Consider the following 11,910-nt stretch of genomic DNA (forward strand, 5'->3'; position numbering starts at 1 on the left):
TACCCATATACACTTTTTTCTATGCCCTGACATTATTACTTTGTATACCGTATATACTCGAGTATAAGCTGAGTTTTTCAGCACGTTTTTTTGTTGTGCTGAAAATGCCCCCCTCGGCTTATACTTGAGTCGCCTTTTTGCGCCTGATCTCCCAAACTTTGGGAACTTGACACACATGTAGCTCCACTCTTTCTCTACAAGTATGCAAAGTTTGTTGTCCTGGAGACCTACGGCCGGGGAGCACCAATTTTTCAAAGGCGGGCACCCCTTCCATAGACTCCCATGTTAAACGGTAATTTCTCCGGTGAATTTGGGGACCCGGTCGTAGGTCCCCTGGACCCGGAACTTGGTACACATGTAGCCCCATTTCTCCTCTACAGGTATACAAAGATTGTTGTTTGGGGGACCTACGGCTGGGGAGCACCGATTTTTCAAAGGCGGGCACCCCTTTCATAGACTCCCATGTTAAACGGTCATTTCTCCGGTGAATTTTGGGACCCGGTACTGGCCGGTTGTAGGTCCCCTGGACCTGGCACACATGTGGCCCAATTTCTCCTCTACAAGTATACAAAGTTTGTTGTTTGGGGGACCTACGGCTAGGGAGCACCGATTTTTTTTTTTTTTTTTTTTTTTTTTTTTCAAAGCGGGCCACCCCTTCCATAGACTCCCATGTTAAATGTTAGTCTAGTCATGGGCACAGTGAGGCATGGGCACAGTGAGACATGGGCACAGTGAGGCATGGGCACAGTGAGGCATGCAGATGCACACCCTAGGCTTGTACTCAAGTCATAGAGTTTTCCCATTTTTTTTTTTTTGTGGTAAAATTAGGTGTCTCTGCTTATATTCGAGTCGGCTTATACTCGAGTATATACGGTACTTTTCTCAAAGCGTTCCTAAAGGATTTTTTTTTTTTTTTAAATAACACACATGTCATACTTGCCTCCACTGTGCAGTTCGTTTTGCACAGAGTGCCCCCGATCCATGTCTTCTGGGGTCCCTCGGCGGCTGTCTCTGGTCCTCCCCCCGCAATTGGTCACCACAGTCTTGCGGGCGCGCTCCCGTGATACAGCGAGCGGCCATAGCCGCTCACTGTATCGCTCGGCCCCGCCCCTCGGCGCGCCACGTCACTGGATGTGATTGACAGCAGCGCCAGCCAATGGCTGTGCTGCTCTCGATCCATTCGCTCTAGCCAATCAGCGGCCAGGCGAAGAGGATCGCGGGACTTTCGAGGGGTCAGGTCAGGGGGGCTCCGGGGGGGGGGGGGGCGGCGGCAGTATCAGATGTTTTTTCACCTTAATGCATAGATTGCATTAAGGTGAAAAAACATTTTCCTTTACAACTCTTTTAATATACTTGCATACGTTTTATATATGCCAATTTGTTTGTTTCACATGTTTTTGTGTAAAACCTAAAAACGAAAACCAACATGAGCATTCATTTCACTTTTTTGTTGTCTATAGCATATAAAACTCCACACCGGAATCTCTTGAGGAAGCTCTGCTGAGCGAAACATGTTGAGAGTGGTAGAGTCTGTTCAATATGCTTTTAATGGAACAAGTGATTTTCTGATAAGAATGTAAAACTGTTCATGTTTTATACCTTTTTGTAATAAAATTCCTTCATTTTATATGTTTTATATGTTGTATTAGTGACTTTCTAACACTTCAAAAGTCCAGAGGCTTGTTACCTCTCATCCCTTCAATTTTTGTGTTTATCTATATATTGGGATGTGGTGTTCTATTTGATCTCTCTGTCTTACCCTGTCAAAGTATGGCCAGTATTTCTTTTTGAGTAGAGGTAGGGAAGGATTAGATGCTTTAAAGAGGAAGTAAAACCTGATGGGTTTTTACTTCCTCTTTTGCTCGCAGCAAACCCTGCAAATTAAAAGAATACTAGCCCATTATGTGACACTTGCCTGCGAACGAATCCAGTGCTGTCCCCTGTGCAGGCTGCGTCCATCTTCTCGCCCCTCCTTTCTTTCCGGGGGCCACAGACTCCGACTCTGTGATTGGCCGGAGCCGCGTGAGGTCACTCCTGTGCATGCAGATACAGGGGAATATTTCTCAAACCGTGCAGGTTTAGGCAAGGCTGGACTGGGACAAAAATTTGGCCCTGGACTTCATCCAGACTGGCCCACTTTGACAGATCTCTCCCATGGAGGCCGGACAACTCCTGCCCCCCCCCCCCGGGCACCCAAGCCCCCTCTCCCCCTTCACTAGCCACTAGCCGTTCTTCTTTATTAGAGAACAAGGGCTGGTACTGGTACTCTTATAGGCAGTACCAGTGAGACCCAGATAGCAATAAAAACTACCAGGGATCTAAAGCCAGCCATAGATGGAGCGTGGTTGCAGGAAAGAACATCACAACAAACCTGCTCACAGAACCATTGTGTTGCCTCGTGTGGTGGGGGGGGGGTTGGAGCCATTTCCACTGGGTGAACACCGTGATTAATAGCCACTAGCTATAATCGCATGTTAAATTTGACAGGCTGGTTATACCCAAGTTGCTTGATCAACCCATTTTTGGTACATGCAGCCTGCCCATACATGGTTTGAATCTCGGCCGCCCCCTGCTGAACCGGCTGAGATTCGAACTGTCTGTGGTCGGCTTGATTCTTTTCCACTCCATCCAAAATGGAGCTCAATTGTATGATAATAGTCCATTCTGCTGTAATAATCTATATACAGCGGAAACTCGGATTGCGAGTAACGTGGTTTGCGAGTGCCGTCTTGCAATACGAGCAGGGTTCAAGCCAAAGCGGTGTGTGCAATACCGCGTTTGGCCTGAGGTGGGGGGGTGGCGCCGATCGGAGCCTTTCATAAATGCTTGGAAATACTCTGTTCCCGAGGTGTCCTTTCCGAGTGATTCTGAGGCTCTCCGGCGCACCCCCGCCTCTGGCCACATGCGGTATTGCATGCCATTGAAGTCAATGCAGAACAAATTATTTTAGTTTCCATTGACTTCAACGGGTAAACTCGCTTTTGATATGCGAGTACAGTGGAACCTCGGATTGCGAGTAACGCGGTTAACAAGCGTTTTAGAATACGAGCGCTGCGTTTCCTAAAATCCTTACCCGTTTTGCTAGTGTTGTCTCACGGAACGAGCAGGATTCAGGCCAAAGTGGTGTGCAGTACTGCGTTTGGCCTGAGGTGAGGGGGGGGGGGGCGCCTGAGCCGAACAAATTCATAGGAAATTAGGCTTCATTGATGAGTTTATCTGATTTGTAACCTATAGCATTTAATCGGAATGGGTCTCGTTGGGAGATTCTGATTGGTTTGAGCACTATGCTGGGGAGGATTTATGTCTGGGTTCGTTCACACTTGGTGGTTTGTTGTGCTGATGGTGTTCTTTTCCACTCCAAACTTTTTATTGAGTTTGCTTTTACTTTATTATAGGAACTGTAAGACACGCTTGGTGGTCATCACAGCTAATTACCGGTAACAGAGGGCTGGGGGGGATATCTGGGATGTAGAGGGGCAGCCAGGGGTCAAGGACCATCTGCATGGGGGGCCCCTGCCCTTTCCTCAAAGCAGATGGTCCTTGACCCCTGGCTGCCCCTCTACATCCCAGATATCCCCCCAGCACTATGACCCCTCTACACCCCAGATATCCCCCCCCCAGCACTCTGACCCCTCTACATCCCAGATATCCCCCCAGCACTCTGACCCCTCTACACCCTAGATATCCCCCCAGCACTCTGACCCCTCTACACCCTAGATATCCCCCCAGCACTCTGACCCCTCTACACCCTTCCCCCCAGCACGCTGACCCCTCTACATCCCAAATATCCCACCAGCACTCTGACCCCTCTACACCCCAGATATCCCCCCTAGCACTCTGACCCCTCTACAACCCAGATATTCCCCCAGCACTCTGACCCTTCTACACCCCAGATATCCCCCCCAGCACTCTGACCCCTCTACACCCCAGATATCCCCCCAGCACTCTGACCCCTCTACACCCTGGATATCCCCCCCAGCACTCTGACCCCTCTACACCCTAGATATCCCCCCCAGCACTCTGACCCCTCTACACCCTAGATATCCCCCCAGCACTCTGACCCCTCTACACCCTAGATATCCCCCCCAGCACTCTGACCCCTCTACACCCTAGATATCCCCCCCAGCACTATGACCCCTGTACACCCTAGATATCCCCCCAGCACTATGACCCCTGTACACCCCAGATATCCCCCCAGCACTCTGACCCCTCTACACCCCGGATATCCTCCCAGCACTCTGACCCCTCTACACCCTAGATATCCCCCCAGCACTCTGACCCCTCTACGCCCCAGATATCCCCCCAGCACTCTGACCCCTCTACATCCCAGATATCTTCCCAGCACTCTGACCCCTCTACACCCTAGATATCCCCCCAGCACTCTGACCCCTCTACGCCCCAGATATCCCCCCAGCACTCTGACCCCTCTACATCCCAGATATCCTCCCAGCACTATGACCCCTCTACACCCCAGATATTCTCCCAGCAGTCTGACCCCTCTACACCCTAGATATTCCCCCAGCACTCTGACCCCTCTACATCCCACATGTCCCCCCAGCACTCTGACCCCTCTACATCCCAGATATCCCCCCAGCACTCTGATCCCTCTACACCCCAGATATCCCCCCAGCACTCTAACCCCTCTACACGCTAGATATTCCCCCAGCCCTCTGACCCCTCTACACCCCAGATATCCCCCCAGCACTCTAACCCCTCTACACGCTAGATATTCCCCCAGCACTCTGACCCCTCTACATCCCAGATATCCCCCCAGCACTCTGACCCCTCTACACCCTGGATATCCCCCCAGCACTCTGACCCCTCTACACCCTGGATATCCCCCCAGCACTCTGACCCCTCTACACCCTGGATATCTCCCCAGCACTCTGACCCCTCTACACCCCATATATCCCCCCAGCACTCTGACCCCTCTACATCCCAGATATCCTCCCAGCACTCTGACCCCTCTACACCCTAGATATCCTCCCAGCACTCTGACCCCTCTACACCCTAGATATCCCCCCAGCACTCTGACCCCTCTACGCCCCAGATATCCCCCCAGCACTCTGACCCCTCTACATCCCAGATATCCTCCCAGCACTATGACCCCTCTACACCCCAGATATTCTCCCAGCAGTCTGACCCCTCTACACCCTAGATATTCCCCCAACACTCTGACCCCTCTACATCCCACATGTCCCCCCAGCACTCTGACCCCTCTACATCCCAGATATCCCCCAGCCCTCTGACCCCTCTACACCCCAGATATCCCCCCAGCACTCTAACCCCTCTACACGCTAGATATTCCCCCAGCACTCTGACCCCTCTACATCCCAGATATCCCCCCAGCACTCTGACCCCTCTACATCCCAGATATCCCCCCCAGCACTCTGACCCCTCTACATCCTAGATATCCCCCCAGCACTCTGACCCCTGTACATCCTAGATATCCCCCCAGCACTCTGACCCCTGTACATCATAGATATCCCCCAGCACTCTGACCCCTCTACACCCCAGATATCACCTACCTCCTACCTTCTTGATTTCTGTTTACCCTCACTGTCTCCATTGTAGGGGCCCCAGAGCATTACTTTGACCAGGGGCCCATGATGCTATTAAGATGGCCCTTTGTATGTGGCCCGTGATTCAAGGAATTTCTGCTACCATCAGAGGTAGTCTTCGACCAGATAACCCAAACGCCACAGACCCTTTATTGTTGAGTAAGTGCCCTCAGGTTCCTGCAGAAAAGGGTGGTGCCCAGAGAATGAAATGTTGGCCGGCTCTTGTGTCTGTTGGTCGTGGCCCCTACTTGCCCATCTCTTGATTTTCATTACAAAAACCTTGAATTGTAGCAATGGGCTATTGGCATAACCAGCAAACCCTTCCTTGATCAGAGCATCTTTCTTTTTCTAGGATCGCCCTTCAACATACCATAGAACATGCTGGTACTATTAATGAATAGTGAAATCTTGCCTCCCATTGACTCCTGATGCATTTACCTATAAGAGAATAAAGGGATGCATTGGAGTCAGACCGTTGTCTGCTAATTTAGCTTTGAAAAATATCACCTAGTTGGATCCCTGAGGTACCATCTACAATATGTGTCTGCTACATGTGTTATTTAACCAAAGGTTCACCAATCCTCCACCCAAATCCATTTACAGTGGAACCTCCAATTACAAGCATAATCTGTTCTCAGGAGATTGCTCGTAATCCAAAGTACTTGCATATCAAAGCGAGTTTCTCCATCGAAGTCGATGGAATCTAAAATAATTAGTTCCGCATTGACTTCAATGGCATGCAATACCGCATGCGACCAGAGGTGGGGGGGGCGGAGAGCCTCTGAAACAGCTGGAAAGGCCAGAGGACAGCTCGGCTGACTTCGGAAAGGCTTGGGAATGTAGACTTTCCGAACGGCGCCGTTCGTCTCCAGCGCCCCCCCCTCCCACCTCAGGCCAAACGCGTTACTGCACACTGCTTTGGCCTGAATCCTGCTTGTTTTGAGAGACCACACTCGCAAACCAGTGCTCGTATTGCGAAACGCTTGTCAAACACATTACTCGCAATCCGAGGTTCCACTGTACTTCTAAGAGGGGGGTTATGCCGACAGCCTGTGTTTATAAAAAAAATTATAGGGAAAAGGTGACAGGGTTTTTTGTAGTAACCCCCCCCTCCTCCACTTTGTATTCACCTTCTACCGTATATGCTCCCCTGATGCTTCCTCGAAGCCAGGAATCCAAGCTCTGTCCAAGCTCCATGTTGGGTGGTATTGGAGCTTACACAGGGTTGAAGACCTCCTCCTACTTGATATGGTATGGGCCTGGTTATTGGTTACTTCAGGCCTGACTACTGCATCTTGGGAAGAAGGTTTCTCCTTCTATACCCAGAAGCCCTCCAACAAGGCACAGCATAGGTGAATATATATATAAGGTTGGGGGGTGCATGCCAACAATTGACGGTGGACCTTCCATTAAGATGAAAGGTCTACTTTACCGATGGCCTCCCCTCCTCCCCGCTGCTTTTGTGAGGCAGTGCTGTGCCTCCTAGGAATGCTGGGTACTTGATGTCTTATGAGAATGAGCTGTGGTCTGGAGAACATTCTGGTGGGACTTTCAGCAACCAGCATTCCTGGCAGGCCACGGTGAGGTACAGTGGCATCACCCACACTACATTGTTGAAAGCCATGCCCAATGTATTTATTGTGTTTTCTCAAACCTTTTTTTTAAGCAACATGTATTGGATATGGTGGGATGTGAGAAAAATGGAGATTATGTTTGCAGTCTATAGGCCCCGTTATGAGGTTCCACTCACGGCCAGAATTGGGTGTTGCTCATGTTGGCGTTGAACGTTCCACAAGCCCCAGAAAATGTGAGCTCTGAGCCGAAAAGGCCCATAACGGACCTTCTCAGAGCCAGGACTAAGAAGCATGGTGTAGGTTGGTGATGGTGAACCTTAGCACCCCAGCATCATGGTAAATGTAGTTCCAAAACACCTGCCAAGGTTCTCCATCACTGGTGTAGGTCATTAGACGAGGTGCCCATTGACCCACCTGCAGTAACATGTCCCATGTTGAGGTATTCTTAGACCTGCTAAGGAGAGTTTTCATAACCGTACACTGGATACATGTGTGTCTTCGCCTGTCTTTTACACTGAAGGGATAGAATCAATCTGTATATTGTAAGAGATTGCTTTATTTATCTAGGGGAATAAAGCTTTTTAAATGGGGTTTCTTGCTGTGTGTGGTGTTCATAGACCTGAATTTATAGTCTGATTTATTTATTTTTTCATACATCACAGGACACAGAGTTGGTTATAAATTGTGACTACCAGAGCACTTTCAAATACATTTTGACAACCAAAACCACCTCTAATGTGTGAAGGACCCCCCCCCACCCTGGTGACTGTGGCCTGGGCAAAAAAAAAAGTCAAAACAATGTACTGATTAACGAGAGGGGGTGGGGACCAGAGGAGGCTCTAGACTTTGTGAGGCCTTAGGCAAAACTTGACATGGGGCCCCACTCTCGCCCATAATTGGAAAAATAATTCAAGGACAAGAGCCTCTTCCCCACAACCCTGGGTGGTGGTTGTGGGGGTCTGCGGGCGGGGGGGGGGCTTATAATCTGGAAGCCCCCTTTACCAAGGTGGCCCCCAGATCCTGCTCTTTAGTAACTAAGGGGCAGAAGCCACCCGGTGATGTCACCTGGTGAACCCACCCCCCTTGTGACATCATTGACTGAGGGCATGCTGGGTCATTGACGTCACAAGGGGTGGTGTCACCGATATTCACTGGTTGTTAGGGAAGCTGGCGGCCCCGCTCCTGAGTCAGGGCTCTTAACGCTGACTGAGCAGCCTTAAGGTCCCCTGTCCCTCAAAACTGGGGTAATGCATTGGGCAAATTAGGCAGCCACGAGGCTCCTGCGAGGCCTTAGGCAACCGCCTAATTTAAGAGCCGCCTCTGGTGGGGACAAAGGGACAGTGACTGATGCTGACCCTATAGCAGTGATGGCGAACCTTGGCACCCCAGATGTTTTGGAACTACAATGCTCAACTACACAGCAGAGTGCATGAGCATCATGGGAAATGTAATTTAAAAACATCTGGGGTGCCAAGGTTTGCCATCACTGCCCTATAGCTTTCCCTCCCCATGAATTGATGGACTATCTCGGTTCTGATAAACAATGACATACATATTATGCAAAAATAAGGTTTATTACAAAGAGAAGAACATATAGGGCCAGATTCTCAGAGGAGATACGACGGCGTATCTCCAGATACGCCGCCGTATCTCTGAGTCCGGCCGGTCGTATCTATGCGCCTGATTCATAGAATCAGTTACGCATAGATTTCCCTTAGATCCGTCAGACGTAAGTCTCTTACGCCGTCGGATCGTAACTGCATATTTACGCTGGCCGCTAGGGGCGTGTATGCTGATTTACGCGTCGAAATATGTAAATCAGCTAGATACGCGTATTCACGAACGTACGCCCGTCTGACGCAGTACAGTTACGCCGTTTGCGTTAGGCTTTTCCCGGCATAAAGTTACCCCTGCTATATGGTGGCGTAAGTGCGGCGTACCAATGTTAAGTATGGCCGTCGTTCCCACGACGAAATGTGAAAATTTTACGTCGTTTACGTAACTCCTCCGTGAATGGGGCTGGACGTAATTTACGTTCATGTCAAAACCAATACGTCCTTGCGGCGTATTAGGAGCAATGCACACTGGGAGATTTCCACGGACGGCGCATGCACCGTTTGTGAAAAACATCAATCACGTCGGGTCACATAGCATTAACATAAAACACGCCCCCCTGTCCCGCATTTGAATTAGGCGGGCTTACGCCGGCCGATTTACGCTGCACCACCGCAACTTACGGAGCAAGTGCTTTGAGAATACTGCACTTGCCCGTCTAAGTTGCGGAGGCGTAACGTAAATCAGATACGTTACGCCCGCACAAAGTTACGCGTCCCTTCGAGAATCTGGCCCATAATGTACATTTTAAATTTGAAAAAACTGAACCTCAAGAAATATCTGTTATTACAACATATAGAATGGTCTGGGTCTCGACTAGTTCCGCAGTGTTACCGCTTTCTCAGGAGGACCAATTTATGAAACAAATAACACAGTAAAACACAAACCTAATATGGTTCGACGATAGTAATACTGCAGCGTATATAAAAAGATAATAATAATGATGATGAAAATAGCTTACTCAGTGAGCCGCCCAAGCCGCCTAAACATGTTCCTTCCACGGCTTGGTGCCGCACACGACGACCTATTCACTGGGTAAGCTATTTTCTTCATCATTATCTTTTTTATATACGCTGCAGTATTACTATTTTCAAACCATATTATGTTTGTGTTTTACTGTATTGTTTGTTTAATAGATTGGTCCTCCTGAGGAAGCGATAATAGCACGAAACTAGTTGAGATCCAGGCCATTCTATATGTTGTAATAACAGATATCCCTTGGGGGGAATCCTGAGTTTTTGTTTTTTCAATTTTAAAATCTACATGATATATTCTTCTATTTGTAATAAACCTTATTTTTACATAGTAGGTATGTCGTTGTTTATCAGTAACAAAATAGTCCATCAATTCATTGGGAGGGAATGTCGTACGGTCAGCATCAGCCACTGTCCCTTTGTCCCCACCCGCCTCTTGTTTCTCTATACCCGGGGTCTCCAAACGTTTCAAATAAAGGGCCAGCTTATTGTCCTTCACACTTTAGGAAGGCTGGATTGTGGCCAACGAGGGCAGAACATTTCCCAGGCCCGGCATTGGTGAAAATAAATGTGGCCTCAGGGTTGGTGGTCAATAGGAGGAAGAGTAATGCCCCTATTAGTAGAAGAAGGAAGTGGAAGAAATTGTGCCCTATTGTTGGTTTCAGTGGGAGGAATAGTGCCCCATGGGCCAGCTAAAAGGCTAGCAAAGGGCCACATCTGGAGACCCCTGCTCTATACTAATCTGGATGATGGTACGTTGCTAAGACAAGTTATCTTCTGATTATATGAGGCTATACTCGAAATCTCCCCAACGTCCTGATTAAGATGAAAATATGAAACGACCTTCAGCAATAACGACAGCGGAGGTCGAAGAACCACCCCATTATAACAAAACAGTCCTTTGCCAGAGACCTGACACTCTTCTTGCCTAAGTACCCTTTGCCACCTTCAGACACTGGTGAAAAAAATGGAAGTACTTCCTGTATGGGAGGAGTTTATATAGGGGAGGACTTCCTGTCTGTTTCTGCAATTGTTCATTTCACCTATAGGTGGTGCAAAACCCAGGTAGTCCTGATTGATAACCTGCTCTGTGTCCCGTGATGTACTCCAAGAAATGGATTTTACAGGTAAGTACAAAAATCTTATTTTTCTCTTTTTTTTTTTTTTCCATCTCCTCTTTCACTTTTTTTTTACCTAGATGCCTTTACCACAACCTCTTTGGGTGCAATCTGTGTGCCCGCTGTCTCTGCCCACGAAATGCTCACCCACCCAGTCCTCACTTGGCACACAAAGCGCTCTTATTTTCGATAAAATAAGGGGAAATTATTTAGTCACATCACCCCCTGCCTCCATCCCCCTCTGTCACCAACACCCCCTGCCTTCACCCCCCTCTGCGGTGCCTACAATCACCCCCTACCTCCAATCTCCCCCTGCCTCCATTGCCCCCTACCTCCATCCCCCTCTGCGGTGCCACCACAGCCTCCAATCACCCCCTGCCTCCAATCTCCATGCGCAGTTCCAAGCCAAACCGATCTTGGCTATTTTTACTGGTACATTCCCGACATTTACGAATGGGGGAAAAAAGTGCCAGTTTTTACGAACTGTCCGTAAAAATACGGACGGTTGGCAACACTGCTCTATGGTAAACCACCACCGCCAGCGGCGGATTCCTTCTCTGGCTTCCTGATCGCACAGGAGAGACTGGAGAAGCACTGGAGATGGCAGCAGGAGGGGGGACGTCTCCTCCCGCCACCCGTATAAGCAATCATTTGGCCAAACAGCCACTAAGATGGCTTTTACATTATCGGTAAATCGCCGGCTGAAATAAAAGATATCTGGAGGACGCCTCTAGCTGCGCCCATCATTCAGATATCTCCACTTCAACTAAATGACGTGATTTAATCTGGTCACCTTACTTTAGAAAGCAGCCATAGTTGAGCAGACAAGCCTGTCTCCTGCCAGCAAGGGCCCCTGCTCTCTGTGTGGAAGCAGCGGCCTCCCTGCATAACTCCAAAACTCAAGAAAGTGGCTGCTTTATTTAGAAAGAATGTTTAGCCAGCAATAGATCACTAAACAATGATCTGTTGCTGCTGGGAGATGCTGGACAGAAGTAGAACAGCTCTGTGCCGGTAATATACATAGAAAGGTTGAGTGGGATTTTTAAGGTGCGTTAAAAAAACACAAAAT

This window comes from Rana temporaria, chromosome 1 (genome assembly GCF_905171775.1).
Source record: "Rana temporaria chromosome 1, aRanTem1.1, whole genome shotgun sequence".
Classification (NCBI taxonomy): domain Eukaryota; kingdom Metazoa; phylum Chordata; class Amphibia; order Anura; family Ranidae; genus Rana; species Rana temporaria.